Source organism: Ambystoma mexicanum, chromosome 9 (genome assembly GCF_040938575.1).
Source record: "Ambystoma mexicanum isolate Mex_15411 chromosome 9, UKY_AmexF1_1, whole genome shotgun sequence".
NCBI classification, from domain to species: Eukaryota; Metazoa; Chordata; class Amphibia; order Caudata; family Ambystomatidae; genus Ambystoma; species Ambystoma mexicanum.
In genome coordinates this window covers 633,135,279-633,158,414 of record NC_090931.1, presented here as the reverse complement: position 1 = coordinate 633,158,414, position 23,136 = coordinate 633,135,279, and positions in this window count along the sequence as shown.

Sequence of the window (23,136 nt, the reverse complement as noted above, 5' to 3'; positions counted from 1 at the left end):
CCACCATCTTCGCCTGAGTTCGAGCCCAATCCTGTAGCACAATCAAACGGTTCTGAAGAAAGAATAATAATAATGTGCAAAACACATCAATCATCTGTTAATCGTACTGCTACCACATATTACTCTCCCTATTCAGAAGAACACCCTGTTCCTGTAAAACAAAACCACTTTTCCTAGGCGTCGAGTGTTGTGCCGCCTATCTAACTGGGATAGGTGAGAAGCTGTCCCTAACTTTCCTTCATTCATGCGCATCACACTGTAAAAACAGATTCAGGTCAACAAATAAACAATGCAGCTCTTGGAGATTGTGATGTCTGGTGCAAGCGTGAGGAGAATTGGGCCCAGACGTTTGTGACGCACGTAGGAATGCAGGCAGTAAACAAACACGAACAGACAATGCTGGATTCAGAGCCTCTATTTCCAGATGCCCACGTGACCATGGGAACGTGGACATCACATTCCTCCCCAACTTTGGAATGATTAATCAAACATAAAAGATATTCGTATTTAACACAACAGTGCTCAACCTTAGGAAAACCTTTGAACATCTTGTTTAGACAATAAAGAAAACATCAGTGTTGATGAGAAACACATTATAATCATTAACATTAGTCATTCAATCTCTATTGGCTCCCATGTGTTCTCCACCAATTATACATGCGACTTCTTGTAGATACTGTGAAGGACATAGTCTTTCAGCCTCGTCAATGGTAGTGGTTGTCTTCTCAGCATATACCTCTCACTCCTCCCTCGTATAGGAGTGTGAGGCATTTCTCATTCCCTTCTTCTTTTCTCAGACAAGATGGAGTCCTGTAATTTGTCTCTTCGCTTGGTCCTTCATGAGAGTAACTGTTTTGAAGTGGTCGACTATCATCGACACTGTTTTCTCCTTTTCTTTCCTCCCACAAAACTGACGGTATTTTTTGGAAATGGGAGGCATTTCTTGACACGGATTCTCGCCCTCGCGTAGCTGACACGAGGCCATGTTTTCGTTGGGTTACTGTCCATGGTTCTGACTCATATGGTAACGACATCTTTCCTTTTCGATTTCTGTTTTTCACTAGTACGGTGTCGCCAACTTGTATTTTACTTGTCACTGCCTTTCTTTTTTTGTCCTCTTTTGCGTTATGTACCTGCCTCTGTAGCTCACTGTTATCCCAATCAACCTGGGCTGGTTTCCACGAAGGGTGTAGAGGCAAACCACCCTGGAAGGGCATTTGGAACATCAAGTCTGCTGGGCTCACACGAGTAGAAGAATGTGGCGTCAGACGATATGTACATAGAAATCTGCAAAGTTCAGGAAGCCAATTGCGGCTTTTGTCTTTTGCAATTCGAATAACTTTATTGATAGATGCCATAAATCGTTCCACATCTCCATTTGCTTGAGGCCAGTATGGTGTAATGTGTTGATGACGTACTCCTACTTCTTTTATATATCGGTGGAATTCTTTACTTGTAAATGGCGGCCATTGTCACTGCGAATCATTGACGGAATGCCATGTGTAGCAAAACCTTTTTCCAGAGCTGTGGTAACTTCTTCTGTTTCAGTTGAGTATACCAGTTCTATTTCAGGATACCTAGTGTGTTCAATTGCTGCCAATAAGTAGGCTTCATTAGCGATAGTACAAAAGTCAATGCTGATAGAATCCCACCGGCGAGTACTTCTTGACAAGTACTCCATGGGTTCTGGCGGCCCAAAACGACGAGAAGATCGGCAAGCACTGCAGGTCTCTATGAAAGCTAACACTTTTTGTTGCATATGAGGCAGCCAGACCCGTGACTTTAGGTATGCTTACGTTTTGACAACACCTTGGTGTCCTTCATGTGCTAGCTGAACTCCTCTCTCATGTAGTGATAGCGGCAACACAATTCTATGTCCGTTTAGGGTCAGCCCTTCTTCTGAAATGGATAGTTCATGGCGTATTCCAAATAATGTCTGTAAGAAGTCTTGCGCGGACTGTGTTCTTCCAGCAACAGCTGATGGGAAGGTCTTCCATTCGCCTGTCATAGCAGCAGCTTTCACAAGCTGTAAACATGGATCAATATCTGTTTGACTGAATTTCTCGTAACGTCATAGTTTTTGGTCTAGCCAGCTCAACAATTTGGCAAACATGTTCTTCAGTAAGCTTTGCAGCTTTTTCTTCAGATGCAGTAGGCGCTTGTGAGTGGCGTGATAAATAATCTGCTGGACTGTCAACTCCTGCACAATATTGTACATTTAAATCAAACTGTTTTACCTGCAGTAGCCATCGTTCAATTCTTGCAGGTGGGTGTGGAGCTGTTCCTCCAAAAATTGGGATAAGTGGTTTGTGATCACTGAGCACAGTTACTGGTTGTCCTAGAATATACACATGAAAATGCTTGCTTCCCCATACAATGGCTAATGCTTCTTTTTCTATTTGAGCATAGTTCTTTTCTGCCGGGGTGAGTGCTCTACTGGCGTATGCAATAACATAAATTAGTCAATTCTTGTCTTTTTGTGTTAGTACTGCTCCTAAACCAACTGGACTAGCATCCACAAGTAATTCCGTTTTTCGAGTGATATCAAAAAATGCCATGGTGGTATCACTGGAGAGTGATTTTTTTATCTTCTGAAATGCTTGTTCTTCCTTCACGCCCCATTGCCATGCAGTTTTCGCTTTTGTAAGTTCTCGTAGTGGGGCAGCAACTGTGGCAGGATCTGGGATAAAACGTCCACAATACGTGGCCATACCCAAGAAACTTCTTACTTCCGATGCAGTCAAAGGTGCTTTTGTATTCTTGATATCGTTTACTTTGCTGGGATCTGGCGAGACACCATTTTTATTGAATACGTATCCAAAGAAACTCAATGACTTCTTTGCAAATTCACATTTTTCAACTTGGAGTGTGAGTCCTGATTCTTCCAGTCGTTGCAAAGTTGCTGCTAATCGAGTTATATGTTCTTTTTCAGTTCTTCCACAGACTAAGATATCATCACTAATGTTAGTGACACCTGGCAGATCCTGGAGTACTCGTCGAATTTCATTCTGGAAAATCTCCACTGCTGAGGAAATCCCAAAATTGAGCCGACGATAGCGTCGGAGCCCTAAGTGTGATGAGAAAAGTGGTAGTGTAGCGCGATTCTTTGGCCATCCAAATCTGATGATAGCCAGATCGAATATCAAGTTTGCTAAACACAGTCGCATCAGTAAGGTCTACAATCAGTTCATCAATTGTTGGCTTAATGTGTCGTTCACTGCCAATAGCTGCATTAGCAAGGCGCATATCAATACAGATACGCACTGCATTCGGTTGCTTTGGTTTTGCCGTAACTACCATAGGAGAGACCCAAGGGGTAGCTCCTGTCGTTTTCTCAATAATTCTTTGATCTTCTAGTTTATTTAATTCAGCTTCTACAGCAGCTCTCATGTGAAATGGGACCCTCCTGTGTCTCAAGGCTTTAGGTTCAATGGTCGGGTCAATATGTAATTTCACGAAACGGCCTTTGAGGCACCCAATACCACTGAATAGTTTTTCATGTTTATTTAAAAGAGTCTCAATGTCCTCAGGTTGAACTGCTAGATTGAACTGTATTACTTCTAGGCGTTCTGCCGTTGTGCAGCTGAGCAACGTTTCAATGCCAGCATCTACAACATGGATCCGAGTTTTGCAGCTTTTGCCACGATGTGAAAGTGGGGTTTTAAAATATCCTGTTACTGGGAGAGGCTTCTTACAACCATATGCATACAACAGGACTTAGTGTCTTCTGAGCATCGGCTTTGGTTTCAGTTTGTCAAATCTGGATACAGTCATGACATTTACAGTAGCTCCAGTGTCTATCATCATGGTAACCGGAATGTCCTCCACTAATACTGTGCACCGTTGTGATTTAGTACTACCATGGTGATTATTGTTTCCTGGTTTCACAGCTGATATCATATGCACTTTCTCTTTTTTCTGATTGTAATTCCATCTGGAGCTGCTTGGGGATGTTTCCCTGCTACATGGACTTTCTTCACTGCTGCTAATACTGTCAGACTCTTCACCTCCAATGGCACATGCGCGCCCTCTTTTGCTTTGCCGGGGTTTGTCTTTTGTGCGTTCCCAACGCTGCTGTTGCTTTTCTCTATGCATGGCAGGTCCTCTATTTCCTACACCATTTCTTTATTGTGGTGTTTTCCCCTTGCCAGTAGTGATTCTAGTTGGCTTAGAACTTAAGCATACTGATGCGTAATGGTTCTCTTTCCCACACTTATGGCAAGTGGTGCCGTATGCAGGGCATGGCTCATTTTTGCCGTGTTGTCCTCCACACCAGATACAATCTCGACACTTTTTGCTGAATGATTTTCCTGGTGGCCTCTGGTGTCTCAGAGCATTTACAGTTGGAGGATTGCTCTTTGACAGATCAGTGTCTAGAGGTAAACGGCTTATAATCTGCTCCATCTCTGCTGCATGTTCCTCTGTCCTTTCACGTAATCGTCCCATTGTCAGAATGGTGTCAAGTGGGAGGTCTTCTTCAGCTAAGACTGCACGCCTCAATTTCTCCGAAGACAGCCCGTGTATAACTTGTTGCCGGACTGCAAATTCCTCAGCTGGAAAGTCACATGAGAATGCCATCTCTCTCAGCCGACTATGAAAATCATCTATGTTTTCTTGTGGGCGTTGTCAAGCTTGACTCATCTTGAATCTTTCAAAATCATGGCTGGCTTTTGGTTTACATTTCTTCGTGAGCACATCTCTAGCAGTGATGTAGTCATCCGTGCCTCGTTTTGGCAGGGCATTGAAAATGCGAAGAGCCATGGTGCATAAGTTAAGCATGAGAAAAGCGCTCTTCATCTCCTCATCTTCAATTTTTCTTGTGTGGAGAGAAAGTTCAAACTGTTGTAACCATAATTCCCACCTAAGACCAGTGCGGCTCCCAAAAGGTTGAAAAGGTTGCATAAATGTACCCTGTGCAGTATCTAAACACGCGCTGGCATCTGGGTTCTGGCTATGTCTCTGCAACCTCTGTGGCATTATAATGTCATCTGCCATGTTTGCACTCTTATTTTTTTTACTTCTTCTTGACAAAATTGTGGCTTGGCTGTGGAGGATTTGATAAGGTCACCACATATGTATGGTTCCCAACTTGTTCTCCACATCAAATAAGACAGTGAAGACACTATGTTTGGGTTTCAGGTTTATGATACTGCCAACATTAGCTTATAAGCCACTAAATGCTTCGTACTTGCATGTTTTGTTTTGTTACTTTCATCTGTGGTAGAAAGTTTGTGTCTTTTATTGTGTTGCGGTCACTATAGGTGCTCAGTGCTAATATGCGTTATGTACTTATTTCCACTGAAGCAGCATTCCTTTTTGAGCCTGTAGTTAGGTTCTTACTTGTTGTGCTCTCTTTTCTGAACAATGTTCATGAGAGAAAAAAAAACGACTCCTCACACATAGCCTTTCTCTCTTCAAATGAATTATTTTTCTTGTGAGAGAGAAGAGAAAAAAAATGTTTTTTTTATTTTTATTTTTTTAAATTTAGCCCCTCCCACACGCATTGTGTGAGCGTGCGGTGGTGCCGCTGGTTATGACAGATTAATTATCTGTTGCGCAAAGTATAGGAAGCACTTACTGTTTAAGTCTGCGACGGCAGGCTTATGACATCTTTATTTTTTTTTTCTTCACGATCCCCGACTTTCTTTTGCCCGGCGCGAGTAACTCAGCGAGCCTGGGGGAGCGTGACTACCTGGTAATCTTTTTTGACAGGTCTGCTGATGATCCCATCCTCGTCGCCAATGTGATGTCTGGTGCAAGCGTGAGGAGAATTGGGCCCAGACGTTTGTGACGCACGTAGGAATGCAGGCAGTAAACAAACACGAACAGACAGTGCTGGAGTCAGAGCCGGAACTGCCGTTGGCAGGCTCCACGCTCGTCTTTATTTCCAGATGCCCACGTGACCGCGGTCATGTGGACATCACAGAGATCAACAATACTTTAAATGTTATTTCTCTACCTAAGTCACAATGGCCATGACCCACTTCTGGATTTGCAATCTATGTTTTAATGACCAACTAGTGGGAAAAACAGGGCCAGTGACTTGAGACCCAATTCTGATGGAAGCAATAAAAGGACTCTGCTGTCAGAGCTCTGTTAACTACAAGCTAGACCAGCAGTTTAGTTATTAAAAACAATATTTTACTATAAGTGTCCTCCTGTATTATTAATGGACATCTTCTTGAACACGAGTTTCCTCGTGTCATCTAGGGTCGACTGGTTTCGACAAACAAGGTGTCTATCGTCTTCTTCAGGACCAGTTATGTTAGGTAAGGAATTTAATCCGGTCAGGAGACCAAAGATGTTGATCCCCAAAGTTGAGTCGCCTCCACTTCCTGAAAGGTAACAAACAGCTCGGTAACTAGGATGAATAACTATCCCTTGTTACGTGTCACTCAGAGTGGCATATGGTGTAGTAGATAAGCATTTTGGCTCTTATTAGAGAAAGTGTAATAATTGCCCCTGGTGGAATAGTCATAGCTGCAGTGGGGCCTGGGTCTATGCACCATAAAGTAATTGTGCATATTGCCAATGTCAGACAACATTATTGTTGCTGCTAGACGTGGCACAAAGGGCACATGCATGTCCCTGTGCGGTTCCCAAGTGCGGTTCCCAAGTGTTGCACATGCATCATAATTCATTGAAATGAAGATGGTGGTGGTGTGCACCTACTAAGCTTGCCAAAGTGCTGTAAATTTCACTATGGATATATGTCGATAGATCACAATCAAGACACTGGTGTTGGAAAAGCAATTGGTGCATTCACGTCAGGAATTAGGTTCACATCTACTAGCTAAAAAGTACAAGCTAGCAAAGTGAATTGTCCTACCTGCCCGGGTGGCGTGTTAGTTACGTGCAATGTTAGCGAAAAGCTGATCTGCATCAGAACGAGTCTGCATCAGACTGCCGCCTGCTGGATGTCGGGGGCTCCTAGGGGTGAGACAGCTATTAGTGTCCCAACGCTACCAAAAGAGGAACACTCTAACGTACTAATTAGAAATCCACTCTACCTTGTAGTTGCTTGAAGCTAAGCACCGTCGCGTTCGCGTTTATGGAGTTAATGGCGGCGTCTCTGACCTGAATCTGTTTTTACGTTGTGATACGCATGAATGAAAGTTAGGGACAGCTTCTCACCTATCCCTGTTAGATAGGCGACACAACACTCGACGCCTAGGAAAAGTGGTTTTGTTTTACAGGGACAGGGTGTTCTTCTGAATAGGGAGAGTATGTATGTGGTAGCAGTACCATTAACAGATGATTGATGTGTTTGGCACATTATTATTATTCTTTCTCCAGAACCGTTCGATTGTGCTACAGTTAATTACCCTAACGGTTGGAAAGTCCATATCAAGCGAGCCCTAGGTGTGTTTTGTTCGAGTCCAATCTACCATTTTGAATGCTCAACTGTTTATCTCTGGGAAAAGGTATTAAGGGAAACTGACAGCCATTTAACATTGCACACTAAACCACCATCCTCATACTTATGTGCTATACCGACTGTGTCCTAGTTCTTAACCTAACCTTTCCCGCATGACCCCTGATGTCCCTGACAGTTAGGAGTTATAAGTTGCAGCGCAAATGTGTTTGGGGTGTTGGGTTGTATCCAGCATTAGCACTAGCAAGTACTATTGACAAGCGAGTTGCTCCCCCAGATGGTCATGACTGGGGTTAAAGGGCAATTTATGAGGTCCCAGAAGGATTTACTGACAAGTTACAGCGTGGGAATGCCTAAAGCTGAAGGTCCATGATAACATCTCATTGTTGACTTGCAACATACAGGGGTTCACTAATTATGCTAAGAATCATGGCGTAAATATTTTATGCTTGCAGGAAACATCTGGCACAGGATGGTACGCTTCGTAATATTGCAGGGTGGGGTATACATGGGTATTGCTCCTCCTTTACCTCTCACTCAGGTGGGGTGGCTACATACATTCACTGATCATTTAAACTTCATAATCAAATCGGGGATGAGGAAGGATTGTTAGCAGGGAGAATGTAGGTTTGCAGGTTCTTCTTGTGAATATATAGGCACCAAATAACGATTACCCAGACTTCTTCCAGGGTTGTGCCAATCACCTACATACATTTCCGAACTACAAGGTTTTATGGGCGGGCGATTTCAATGTTGCAATCTCTCTGGATTTGGAAATATCCTCTACTACCCAGCTCACAATCCCAAGGGTGGCACAGAAGTGGGCTTTCATAGCAGAATACCAAGGGCTCCACGATGCCTGGCACTCGGTTCATCCTACTGCTAGGGAATATTCCTTTTATTAGGGAGTAGACAGTTCCTCCAGATAGACCATGTCATGGTTTCATCTGGCTTGGCTAGGAATATTGTGGGGGCTAAGAACCTGCCTCTGACCCTCTCAGACGACTCCTCAGTTTTGATTTGTTTCTCTGGTCCGACTCGACCCCGTAGACAATTGCGCTGGTGTTTCAGGGCCTGCACACTAGAAGACACGGTTTTCCAGGAAGATAAAGCACAAGACATACACACCTATTTTCAGACTAATGAGGGTTCTATACCAGAACGTTGGGTAGTAAAGGAAGTCTTTAAAGGTATACACCGGGGTGCTGTATGTCCAAAGAGGGTGGAGTCTTGAAGGTTTTGCGTAGATCTATAGTTTCACTTGAGCAGGAGATCAAGGGCTTGGAGTTACAGCAAGGGATCCTATCCGGACTCGATTAAGGGAGAAAAGGAGGAAATGGCCCTCCTGACAGCCAGAGAAGAGCAGTTCCTCAGGGATCCCATTGCAGGGGCACATATGTTGAGGGGGACTGTCCCAGCCAGACGCTGGCCTGGGCAATTAAACACAAGCGTCAACTGAATACTATAGTTGAAGTGGAGGACGCATTGAGAAGATCAATAACACATTCTGCAACTACGATGAGCGGTTATATACATCCCAAATGACTGACGGACGGGACTCCATTGTGCAATATCTAGATAGGGTGGCATTGGGCTGGTTAGACCCGGCTCAAGGGGAGAGCCTGAATGAGCCCCCTCTGACGAGGAGTTTCGTAGAGTGATCCCTTCTCTCACCAATGGTAAAGCACTGGGTTTGGATGGGATTACGGCAGAACTGTATAAAGCATATGCTGATCTCTTAATTCCACATCTGCTTAACATGTACGATACAGCCAGAGCTTCAGGCGTACTCCCTGAATCCACTAGGACTGCCCTTGTGACGGTGTTGTTGAAACCAACTAAGGAGCCCCTAAAGTGTTCTTCGTACAAACCGCTGTCCGTAATTAATACAGACAAAAAAGTCCTAGCCAAAATACTCGCCAGCAGACTCCTACGATATGTGCCTGTGCTGTTCCTTTCTGACCAAGCAGGCTCCATCCCCGGAAGGTCCACTCAGAATAACTTAAGACATCAGTTTGCATTTATGCATAATGTGAACCCTGAGATCCAATTGCTGTCGGCGCTCTGAATACCCAGAAAGCCTGACTCTGTGGAATGGCCCCTCCTTTTCCAGGTCCTTTGGTAGTTGGGTATCGGGTTGTCCCATCTCCAGTAGTTTCGGCTATTGTAGAAGGCACCTAGTGCTGGGTACGAGGAATGGATGCCCACAGCCCCCCTCCCCCCCCCCATCCTTTTTGCCCTGGCAGTTGAACCATTGGCCTGCACCCTATGGGAGAATCATGTTCATGGGGGGGTGGGCTCATTGGTACATATCTATTCCCTTGTCTCCATAATCGCTTTCTACACACAGATGACATGTTGTATGTGAAATACCCTAGACAGAATTTGCAACCAATGGTGCAAGAGATCTGCCGGTTTGGGGTCCTCTGGGGAGTGGGGATTAACTGGTGTAAATCAGAGGTGCTACCATTGACTGCCGGTTTTCGACAGACTGTTATTGGAGAGGCCTTTGGTTGGTTCCCACAGGGTATTCGATGCCTAGGAATCCTGGTGACCTTGTTCTCATGAGACTTACACAGGAAAAACGATGTGATGGCGCTCGAGAAATTGGAACACAAGGTTGAAGCGTGGATTCTACTCCCCATCTACCAGGCCGCCCAAATATCACTGGCCAAGATGGTGATCCTTCTCTATATATTTAATAATGTACCAACCTGGCCCCCAGCAGGTTTTTTGTCCAGTTCTAGGAGTCTGATGGTCCGGCTGGTCTGGGCTGGCAAGCAAGCCAGGATATCGTACAATAACCTGACCTTGCCCTATGTGGGAAGGGGGGCTTGGAGTACCTAGATCTGTATATTTTTTAGCGGTGCAGATAAAATACTCGGTTTGGTGGTGGTCTCCTTCCACTGAACTCCCACATATCCTGCTCGAAAAGGCGACTACACACCGGAATGACAAAAGAGGGCTGTTATAGAGCGACCCGGAAAGAGTGGAGCGAGCACAGATACAACCGGTGGAAACCACTTACAGGGCCTTGGGTCAGCTACGAATTGTGTGGGAGGAGGTTCGTCATTCCCCAGCACTGGCCATACATGGAGTGCCACTTGTGAAAAAATATTGGATTCATTTTGAATGGTTGGGGGTTCATACCCTGGGGATCTCATGGAGGAAGGGAAGTTTGTCACTTGGGAGGCCCTGAAGGACAAGGGGGAATGGACGACAGTGACTATGCTGCTGTACTTTCAGCTGAGAGAGGCATTTAAGTCTAAATAGCCAGACTTCCCGCATGCACCTAAAACTTCCCCAAAAAGTCACTGCACCACCGACTACCAGGAAACTGGTTTCCTCTATCTGCAAAGGGATTAGATCACAGAAGGTAACTACACTGGGTAATTACAAGGTCAAATGGGAGTTGGCATTGGGAGGAGTGTTTACAGATGAGCAGTGGAAGGTGATCTGTATGCAGACATACAACTTGTCCTTGAAAAACCACCTTTGAATGATACTTTTAAAATGCATGCACCAAGTGTACTATTCCCAGGTATGTCAGCATGGGTTTTACCTTGACAAATCCCCCCCAGTGCATCAGATGTGTGTTCGACAAAGTTGACTTTTTCCATGCGTGTCTTGGACCTGCCTGCAAAATCAACCATTTTGGGTAAAAATAGATGAGGCTGCATCTCAGATGCTGTATACTCAAAAGGCAATACTCCCCAGATATGTGGTTACTGGCTCCGACTGAGGGTGGGTCTCAAGCGGAGCAGAAATTGGTGGGGATGGCATTAGTGGTGGCCAGATCCTTAATTGCTAGAGCACGGGGGAGGCATAGGGCTCCATGTTTTTGTGAATGGGTGAACAGTGAGTATGTGTGAGAAAAGGTAAATGCAATATGCGGCATCTTTGCCAAGTTGTAGTAGAGCGTTGGATTATTGGAGTCCCCCTAAGAACCTATACGGCTAAAGATACGGAGGACTCTGACTTTTCCTCCTCCTGAAAAGACGTCGTCAGGAGTGAGGAACAACCACTACTGTCTGCTTAGTTTTAAAGGTGCAAGGAAGATCCTGATCAACTATGGTCTTGTTCTGGATCACATATTGCATATTGCTGAAAGAGGTGACCGGGTTGCTCTCATGGAACAATGTATGTCTGGGGTGTGGCCTTAAGCTTTTAAATGGCTACCAACGTTATATGATTTGATCAAATGTACCGTGCTGCCTCAATTTTGTTGAGGGGTTGGGTGGGGGAGGGTTACTCCAGGGTTGTTTATTATTTATCTGTGCATTGTGAAAATAATAAAGAAAATGTTAAAAAAATTAATATGAACCATCAAGCAGATTATCAAAATGTCCATTCCTATCTGTGACCGCGATGGTCGATTGAGGAAGAAAATCTGATCCATGCAGCAGTTCTGACGGAACCTCGCTGCAGGCTGACTGGTACCTCTTTGTTTCATAACATGTTCAACTGTTGTGATTAATAGCTTAATGGCGGCTGCTACAGGCACTTCCCCAGTGACGCACCTAAAAGTTCTAGTGCACAAGTGTTTTGAATGTATTTATAAATGCATCAGTAGGCATTTGAATGCCCTTCCATAGCTTGCTCTCTAGTTTGTGCCGTCACACAGACCTATATTTTTAATGTTTGTGTGTTTCCAAATACACCAATTTCAGATGTGCGTACCATTTCCAAATGTGTCTACTTAATACATAGGCTATGTGATGAATCTGACTATGTCGTTGCTCTTTTCCCTGAGGTGACCTCCCCCTATGGGGTGAGGGAGTGGCCACTGCTACCTGATCCTGCTCCTGGGGACGGCTATATGATGGAGGACCACCTGGGAGAGGTGACTCTCAGGGAGACCTGATCTAGTTAGAGAAAACCACATGCTCCCCATTCCCTTCCAGGGATGTTTCCTCAATCCCCCAAGCCTTAATAGCATATTGGTACACTCATCCTCCACCTACTAATATATCTATTGTGATTAATCCAGTCAGGTCCCAGTGCAGAAGGGTATAAGACTTTCCTGTGTGCCGCAGTTTTTTTGGGAGCAATACAGTTTCTCTTTACTAGATTTCCTGTATGACTTTGGTTTGGGCCTTAACTTATGTGTTCATAGTAGGGAAGCTATCCCAAGCCAAGATGGAGGAAGATGCTCTGCACATAGATTGTTTTCAAAGATGTTAAAAATTCTAAACTGCCTTTCAATAGTCACTATCCTAGAGGCAGGTCATGTTTCAGTTATCTCTTATGTAAGGCCCGAGAATCACTTCAGCAAGTTTTGGCAGATTGAAAATTCAGGTAAGAATTCAGAAGCAAAGAGTCAGGGAGAAATTGAGGAAAGCTGCTACTGAAGTAGCTAAATTCATAATATGTTTGGTTTCTTCAAATTCTATACGTTAGTTCAATAGTAAACAGTTCACTGAAGTAATCAGCTGTTTGTTAGTAGGAATCCAAATGGTGTTTTTAAACTTCATTACAAAACTCTGTTAGCTCCTGCAGCACATGCATTTACCAGTGTCAGGGGTTTCCTTCAGCACAGCTTGTTGGCAGAGAGGAGTGCATGGCCGACAGAGCTAATTTTGGAAAGGCTTTCTTCAGCATTTCATGTCAGCGAAGGAGTGCAATGCGCGGCTTGCGCGGTGACCATTCATAGCACCAGGAAGTAAGGGTACGTGCGAGTGTTTGCCCAGAGACGAGTTGCGCTGCGACAGGGCTTTATACTAAAGCGATCAGGAGTGAAGAGCCCTCATGTGGCGCTTGCATGCACTGGACACATGCAGAAGTGTTTTCATTTTTGTTACATTTTCTGACTTTTAACCATTGGATGCTCGAAGAGCGCGGGAAGATCTCCAAGTGTCATCATGTCAATGGAATCTGCTAAGAGCATAAGTTAAAAGAAGCCTATTCGGAGACTCCACTGTACCTGATAAGACTTCACTTTTTGTTGCAATTTAGAACAGATCTTCAAACAATTCTTGAGAGATTTAAATAAACACTCTACAACATAGACTATTGGTCAAATTACTTTGGAAATAAACATTCACTCAGCTTCAAAGTGTTTCTGGAACATTTAGGAAAAGAAGACAGTCGAAACAGGAGCTCATGTCTTGCTTAATTCGTTTTAGCAGTGGCATAGGTAATTCAGGTACAGTTAGCAATTTTTATGGGAATACGATCGGGGGCTATGTATATTAAGATTGTGAAAGCGTATGTATTCTTCTTTCTCAACCCCATGCAGATATCCCCCTAGAGCAAAGGCCAGGATCCTGAACCGTTTGTTATTGTATCCACTTTCCCTTTGCTTTAGGGACGTTCTGAGCTCAGCCAGTTTAAAAATTAGGTTGAGTGCGCAATACCTTGGAGGGGCTGTGGGGCTCAGCAGCTCCTGAGGACATCTTGTGAAAACAAAAACCTGACATCCCCAAACTCTCATTAGGGAGAATAGGTTGACAGATAGGTCGAGGAAGAGGCGGGGAGTATTGAGAATCACTTCCCAAGAGGCTCAATATTCAGGTCTTTCAAGTCATTCAGAAAGCAAATCCATAATCACTGACACAATAAAGAACTGAATAATTAGGATCATGAAGACCTGGCGACCAACGCAGCAGTCTAGTTGTTGGTAAATTAGTAAGAAAGCCGGGAAGTTCAAATAGAGCCCATCTGTAGACGCCAAACTGCCTCGCAACACGTAATATAATGCTGAACACCACACTGAAGGCAAGCACGCTGTGGCAAGTGACCTGAAGGTGAATCCAATATGGGAACAGAGAAACCAGGGTGCGGGCTGTCTGCTGCTGAAAGAGCACAGCTGGAACAGTGCGCAGCAAAAGCCGACAACACGTGACGGGGTGCACGTGAAGAGACTATGCTGAAGCAGGGGAGAGCGGAGAAGCGCTGAAGACAACCAGTAAGCCCTGGGAAAGCAAAAGGGTTACCGTTAAGTATATTTCACTCCATAGAAGCAATACAAATAACCGGTGAAACCTAAAAGGAACAAGTTGTAAGGTCCCAGCTCATCATTCCTGCAGTAGTGGGCAATGAATCCTCCAGACCCCTTTGGCTCGCCCAATCAACAATCTTTGATTTACCAATTGCTGAGTTAACAACCCCATGGAGAAGGGAACGTGGATAAGGTTTAAGTTACTTACCTATAACTATTGTTCCCCAGCATGGGTCTGGCATGGATTCACATGCTCATGAATATTCCCAGTCGTCAGGCTGGGAATCCTCAGTAAAGAAAAAAAAGTTTCACTTTCACTTTAAAACTGTATTTCACCTCTAAACTAATCACTGTCCTCTGGGTTATACTGCCCTCATCCAATGACAGACCTCTCCCTAAACCCTGCCTATGGCAGCCACCTTCAGATTTGGTAAGCACGTAAAGTGGCAGTATGACCAAGAAGAGTAATAGAGGCGACAGAGGGAGGGTTTGCATGTGAATCCATGCCAGACCCATGCTGGAGAACAATAGTTAAAGGTAAGTAACTTAAACCTTCTCCAGCATGGGGTCTGGCATGGATTCACATGCTCATGAATAATGAATACACAGCAGTACCACATTACACAACCACAGGAGGTGGCAAGGCTCAACAGAAGCAAGTAACACTTAACCCTGGAACAGACTAACCTCAAGCAGACAGGTTGCATAGCACTGCCTGGCAGACTCTAGACTCCTCCCGGGAATCCCTGTCGATGCAGTAGAACTTCGTGAAGGTATGCGTGGACTTCCACGTTGCAGCCCTGCAGATGTCAGGCAGGGGCACACCAGAAAGGAAGGCCGTCGTCGCAGCGATCGCTCTGGTGGAATGGGCTCTCGGACGGCCTGGCAAAGGCTGGTTCGCCAGTTGATAACAACAGAGAAGCCCTACTTGAAGAAAAGCAAGCCAAACCCCCAGAGGAGAGATTGTTGGTTGTCCGTACCTTCACTGATCTGAGCCTAAAAATTCGAAATGTCATTCAGAAACATTGGAGGCTCTTCAACGCCTCGGAGAAGCCACTGGCCAGCCCCATCTTTGCATACAAAAAAAAAGCATCTCGATTGGTAATAAAGTGAGCAGTAGCAAACTCAGAACCACACGGCACCCAACCAGAACATCACCATACTGTGGGGTATGGACAAACCGAAAGAACACTACCCATGCGGGACATGCAGGGTATGTAAAATGACCAAAAAAAGCAATGACGTGGACATCGGCACTAATCAAAAATGGATACAAAGAACCTTCTCTAATTGTAACACAGATCTATCTGATCAAATGTCCCTGTCGACTACCCTACATGGGGAAAACAAACCAAAAAGTAAAAACCAGAATAATGGAACATCAGAATTGCCTAAAGAACAAAGTAGACAAGGCTCCTATGGTGAAGCACTTCATAAAAGAACCATGGCGCATGAAGCTTTCACTTGGACAGTCCTGCAAGTCCTTAAGGGCGATAATCCTGTACATAGGGAAAACATTTTGTTGAAAGAAGAACAAGAAATTATCTACATTCTTAGCTGCGACACACAGACTTAACAAAGTCACTGAATGGCACAAGATAAAGGATTGAAGAGAGGAGTGACTACAAGTAGGCACAGTGTCTCCCAACTTGTACCACAATTGAAAGAACTGCTGTTTCAAGATTTACCTGGATAAATGCCCTCAGAGATGAGGTTCACCTGTATGGAGAATCCACCATTAATAGATAAGCAACAATCCATATGCACGACTCTGTGCTGGAGAGACCTACATTCTTTGATACCAAAAGTACAGCAGCACATATATTTTTCATCAACAAGACGACCATTCCAAGACGGTGCACATTGGGATTGCTGCCATGAACAGCACTGTAGGACGTAACACGTCTGATACAAAGAAACGTTTCTTAGCAACTGATGCTAACCGCATTAGATCCTTGCAAGCAGAACACTGCTGCTGCCGAACCTGTCGACTGGACACTCGAGCCCATCGCACAATCGTGATCGCATTGAGGTGAGAGATCTACCAGTATTCGAGATACTAAACAATACCCGCACTAAGCAACACAGCACCTACGAACCGCGGGAATACACAGCAAAATTAGTTTTCTATTTTTTCAGCGCTGACGCGCGGATGCTCCCTGATCTAAACAAGACTCAAAATATCTACACTCCTGCCATGTGTGTTTGAACTAACCGAAAGGTACGCTGTACACCCCCACTATACACGGTGGCCGCACAATTGCATGTTAGAAAGACATTGATTTAATGTACAGATACTTTTGTTTCATTTGTCTAGGAGGTTGTGTAAAATCCTACACCCATTGAGAGGGGAGAATTACAGATGTATCTAGAAGATGTTTTGACTAGCCACACCACATCAAAAGGCTATTCTGCTACGCCAACCACCTAAGAAATGCCACACACACGATACACCTTTTGATTTGCTTTAAGTTAATGTTCATTAGAGGTTTCTGTCTTAGTATGAGGTTTTTTTCTCTATGTGGCTTACTTAAGTGACAATAAAACCATATCTTTACGCTTTTTGCACCCATTAGGCACTGAGAAAGACACAACCAAGTCAATACTAACACTAATCCCAGTGGTCTCACCCTCAAGAAAACAGATGCAGGTTATTATTTACCCACATAGGTTTCATTCTCATATATTGAACAACAATCGAGAGAAAGGATTAATAGCTTACTCTATTCTATGTTTGTATTTTGTCTGACAGGTTAAGAAAATTGGTTAGACAAACCACGTATGAACCACCACAAACACCATAGCGTTTCTACGCGTTTTTAAATGATGGGTTATCTACTCCCGATGAATGCTCTACATTAATGTACCCATGAAATGAAACATGTTGAGAATACAAACTGTTAACTAATATGCAGTTTCAAAGACATCAAGAAGAGCCTTTTGGCTCATGTATGTCTTCTAGTTCACTCCACATCATCAATCTGAAGTTAACTGCGTTAAGAAGTCGTTCAACAATTCATGTATATTATGTTACCCAGGTCATCCTTGTGGAAATTGTAAACGAACAGGACCAGTCAAGAGTTCCTGGTGTTTTTTTTTTTTTTAGAATATCATGTTTAGATTTATGCCTGAATTATTGTATTGATTATTAAATTGTTTAACGTTACTGAAAGATTCATTTGATAAAACCGTTCAGTGTTTCAACTTGCCAGACTAGTCTCCATCATATGATTGTTAATAGTTACCCCCTTCCCTATAAGACCTTTTTCCCATCCTAACACGTAGGATATTTAGAAACTCTTACCCCCCCCCCTCTTTTACAACACAAACACTTTCTTACAACACAAAATACAACAAACTAACTAACGCTCACCTGATTCCCGCAGAGGCGCCGGTCTTGACTGGGTGAATGCCGTATCTTCAAAGGTGATGTGTAACACACAGTTGGCTCTTTGGGCTGGACCTCTGTGCACTGTATGTCTGACTCGAAGAGTAAGATGTCTGCAGATAGAAAATATGGGATTAATGAACTGGGGTTATTGGGTGCCTCTCTCCTCTTCCCTTTCTCTTCTCCTGTAGAACCCCAAAGGTTAACGCCCTCACCTTAGGTAAGTGAACGCCGAGCTCTCCATCTGCCTCGGGGCAGGGTGCCGTAACCAGTTTCTTCACTGGATAAGGGTGCAGGCCTCTTGACCTCAGAGGACTGCTGCCCGTCGTTAACTGCACGAACGGTAAGTTCTGGGCACTTCAAATGTCTTAAAAGTCTTTTGTAATGATATCTCTTGTTTTGCAGGGTTCCGGCAATGGCGGATGGCGGGCTGATGAGAGTTGAGGATCGAACCCGCGTGAGGAATAGAAGCGCCTGGAAGCACGTAAGTAAGCGCTTGTAGCCTGCTTCACGATGCGCACTAACTGTCCCTTTTATCTTGCAGGTACATGTTCAGAGCTTTAGAGAAGCTGAAGGGTGCTGGAATACCCACTGGATTCGGCGTGGGAAGGAGTAATGGCACGTGAGTAATAAAGTTGCCCAATGTCTTTAAACGCACCTTCTTTTGTCTTTCCGATGCGGGATGCAGCGCCGAAAGCCTCCGGAGCGTGCGAAGAGCTGGTAAGCTTTTGTCTTTCAGATGCCGGAATGCAGTGCGAAGACCTCCGGAGCATGCGAAGAGTAGGTAAGCCTTTGTCTTTCAGATGCCAGAATGCAGCGCGAGGCGTTGGTGACAGCCGATGGACCAGGTAAGAGATGCGGTGCCACTGAAGACCGTAGTGCTAACCTGTTCTTTCTTTGTCTTTACAGGTGCTGCTGAAGACTGGATTCCAGGATGGTAAGCCTTTGTTCCCTTAGGCCCAGGATCAGAAGCAGAAGACACGATGAGCGTTCTGCTGCAGAGAATGCATAATAACGCAAAGCAAGATTCATCCATCGGGTGTGGTTTAAATAGCCTCCTGTAGTGCTTAGGTGTCTCCTTCCACAGCCACGCCTAGGTAAGAAAAGAGTTCCTGCTTTCCAGAAGAGTTCCAGTGTTCTGAACCTAGGGAGTAGCTCCTGCCCCACCCAACAGGAAAAGTAGTCCCAAACAGAAGAGGATCAGGGGTTCAACTGGCAGGTAAGTAAGCAGCATGGTCTGCTGCAGGTAAGTCCACCCAAGCATTATGAGCCCGGCGCTTCCAGCGCTGGGACTGGGCATCTTTATGAGCCTGGTGCCACTGGCGCCAGGACAGGGTCCAAAAGGTCCCAATTGGGACTGGCTGGCACTCGGAACTGGGGTTATGGGTCTGCTTCCAAGGGAGTCGGGCAAGTCCTGATCTTTTGGAAGCAGAGATCATGACACTAACACCTGTGCCGTTTACCTGACATGTCCCAACACAAGGGTCAGGCAGAGTCAGGCAATACTACACACACCTGACGGCCCTTTCCCTTCCCCACAGGATAAAAGGCAGAGCACGAGAGCACACTTTGAGCAAGGCCAACTGCACGAGGGAGCAGCTATTCCGGACCGGCAGTTCAAACTGAGACAAAAGGCTGCGAGACCCGAAGGAACAATAATGAGGGAAGTGCCCTTGTCCTTTTCAACCCAGACCCGTGAAACCTCTGCAAGGGGAAACATAAGACCAGGATTTACAGTTGATGTGAGGAGTAGCAGATGTCAACGGTGCATCGGGGCCTCCCGCATGGATAACCCAGGCGGGGAGGCACGCTTGCTACCATGGTACTGTCCTTGACTCCAGAAGCAAGGCAAGCCAACGGGTTCAGCACAGCCGGTGAATTGGAGAAAGCTGATAGCAAACTGGACTGTTGAGCCCAAGGTTGCGAACGGCATTATTGTATGAACTTGTGAACAAAGAGGTTGTATGTAAAAGCTTTAAAGAAAGCCTAGTGAAGGATTGCCACGTGAGCACTCATTCGAAGGACTCGGACCGGTCTCCTTTTTGTTGAAACTACCGATACCAGAAGGCCCTAGGAGGGCCGACGCAAGAGGTCAAAGTGGTCATACAAGGGTCGAGCAAAACCCCTAGTACACTCTTTTACCCATAACCCAGAGGAAGGAAGAGGGGAACAAATCCCGCATTGTCTAAAACAAGTCTAACTGCATTTGTGGCAAATGTGAACCTGGCTGAGGGATGCCTGCTGAAAGGGGTGAGGTACAATAACCCTGTGAACATTGTGCTATAATCTGAGAAAAGGCTGTAGTGAACCAGACAGAGGGCGGCTAACATTGCAGTAGGATCTGAGCCCGGAAGAGGGGGGTCTAGGGAGGGGAGAGTGGGGGCGGGGGGGTAAGAGTCACCACCCAACGTGCATACAGAAAGGAACTTTTATTTTGTTATTTTGATACATCATGCCCTCGGGGCAATAGACTGTGTGAAAGACTTTTGCAGAAAGACTTGACCACTGAGGATCCTGATATCGCTGAGAAGGAGAACCTTGTGCTGGGGAAGCCCAGGTGTGTGCTGTGCTCAAGAGGCTCCCCTTGTCCCGTGCTAAAAACTTGGGGAAGGGAGACCCGGCTACAACATCCTGACATATTATTTGTGAACACTTGTTTCTTTTCTTGTGAACATCATCCCACACTATTTTGTAACTTAGAAGTAAAGTTTGGAAATAGGCTTTTTAGTATAAGCCCTTTTTATTTGAGAAGACGCCAGGAGGACTGCCTTATTATTTGATGGTCGTAGCTTGCTTCCATCTTAGATTTATGTTTAGATTAGGCATTTTATTCACCCATTTATACAGTTTAATAAACGCCCTTGAACTGTGATCACTTGTGTCTGTCTTAACTGTTGCCACCATGAGTTCCTTACAGTGGCAGCTGTGCTGGAGTAGTGTCCTTGGCCGGAAGGAGGAGTGGGTGCCCGTTAGCATCCAGTAAGGTCAGAGTGCACACCCAACTGAGATAAGGGGCACTGCCGCCCGCATACACAGCCCCTGTAGGAGGATCTAGGAAGAGCCCGACTCCCCCAGTGAGAAGGAGGAGTGTGTGGGTGTATACTGCTAGGCCCAGAGGCGGTTTTGATGTGGGGGAGTTTTCTTAAGTCCACCAGGAGGTAAAACGTATAACTATCCTATCCCTTGGTATACAGGTCCCCAACTCGTAGTATACGTCTGTACTATGTTATGTTATGTTACTTGGAATTTATATAGTGCCTTATGTATCATTGGTATGACTTTAAAGCCCTGGTAGGTTGAACGCCCTCAGGAACCATAGTTCAAGTCAGTAGAGAGAAAGAGTGTTGTATGGTGCGTGGGTGCGCCGGCTATGTGGGCAGATGGTTTGGATGTTGGATGATAACTACTTTATTGCGATAGGTCTGGTGCTGATGAAATCAGTTGGATGTGTTCAGTCTGGTGGGTGGACACCTAGATTGGGTTCTGGCTGCGCTAGGCCTGAGGAACGCCTAAGCTAGCCGGAATGTGCTCAGCTAGCTGTGTTTTTATTAGGGTGATGATGATGTGCCGAATTTATCATGGTACAGCTGTGTTCTAGTTGAACGATGGTGTATAGATCCGAGTAAGCATAGTGGTTTGATATTGTGGATATCAGTACAAGTGCCTGCCTGAGACCGGGGACATGAGCAGGACAGTGGGAACATACATAGCGACATACAAACGAGAGGATGGATGGGGGTATATATGGGATATTGATACATAAGCGGATACTGGTACATGGCATATATACGCAATAGGTACATGGCATATATACGCAATACAGATATTAGGTAGCTTCATGGTGAACAGGTGTTGTCTCTATCCATATCATCCGCACTATTTGCACCCTCCGCACCATCAGTTCCATCCGTTCCATTCACTCCGTCAGTTCTATCCACTTCTTCTGTTCCAACCACTCCATCCGTTCTATCCATTCTTCCACCTGCACCAACTGTTTCATCGTCATGTACCATTCCATCAGTTCGGTCCCTGCGTGCTATCCGCTTCCTCTGTTCCATCCACTTCCTCCATTCCATCTACTTCCTCCGTTCCATCCACTCCCTCAGTTCTATCCACTTCTTCTGTTCCAACCACTCCATCCGTTCTATCCATTCTTCCACCTGCACCAACTGTTTCATCGTCATGTACCATTCCATCAGTTCCGTCCGTATTACCGTTCCGTCCGCACCAGCCGTTCCGTCGGTCCCTGCGTGCTATCCGCTTCCTCTGTTCCATCCACTTCCTCCGTTCCATCTACTTCCTCCGTTCCATCCACTCCCTCCGTTTCAGCCCCCTTATTTGTTCTGTCCGGCTTGTGGAAGCATGGTGAGCGGGTATATGGTGATGAGCGTCCACTCATCCGTTCAGTCCATCCGCTTCATCCCAACCTGTTGTTGGGAGCTGAGGGTTTGACTGCCAGGAGGCTAGTTTCATTGTGTGTTTTTTGGAAGTTTCATGCGCATATTTAGTGTGATCATTGGAGTTATGGGAAGAGCCATGTTTTTAGTAGTTTGCGGAATGACAAATAGTCTTCGGTGTGTCGGATGTGAGGGGGAAGTGAGTTCCAAAGAGTGGGGGCCAAGGCTGAGAATGAGGATCCTCCGTTCCTGAACTAGTTGGTGGTTGGGATCACCAGAAGGATTGCTGAGCTTGATCTTAAGGTGTGGCGAGGGTGGTAAGGTTTAAGTTTGTCTTGGCGGTATATAGGGCCGGTCTTGTGCACTGCCCGATGAGTGATGCATAATGTCTTCAAAGTGGTCCTTCGTCCAATTGGGAGCCAATGCAGAGTTCTGAGAGCTGGAGAGGTGTGGTCTCTTGGGCCTAGTGCTAGAAGCAATTTGGCAGCAGCGTTTTGTGCTCTTTGTAATTTAAAGGTGGTATGCCCGGACTCCGAAGTAGAGGGAGTTAGCATAGTCCAGTCTTGATATTACAATGGAACTAACAGCGGCAACTCTGTTCGGAAATGAGAGGTAGGGAAAAATGCGTCTGAGAATTTTGAGATGGTAATGACAAGATTTGGAGATGCAGTTGATTTGGCAAGAGAGGGATAGGTCAGAGTCTAGAGTGCATCCAAGGTTTTTTACAGTGGGGGAAGGGGTTGGAGCTTGGCCCATGGATGGGGGCCAGGGTAGAAGGCAGGGGAGAAGCTCAGTGTTGCCACACACCATGATTTCAGTTTTAGTGGGGTTTAGGGGGAGGTAGTTTTTAGTCATCCAACAGTCTATGTCAAGGAGGCAAGCTGTAAGGTCGGGCTGGAAGTTGGGGTCTGAGTTGAGGAGCTTCAGGATGATTTGTGTACCATCCGCATAGTTATAGCACAGGATATTGCGTGGCCGGTTGATTCCAAGGAGGGTGGACAAGTAAAGGTTGAACAGGAGGGCTGATAGACATGCT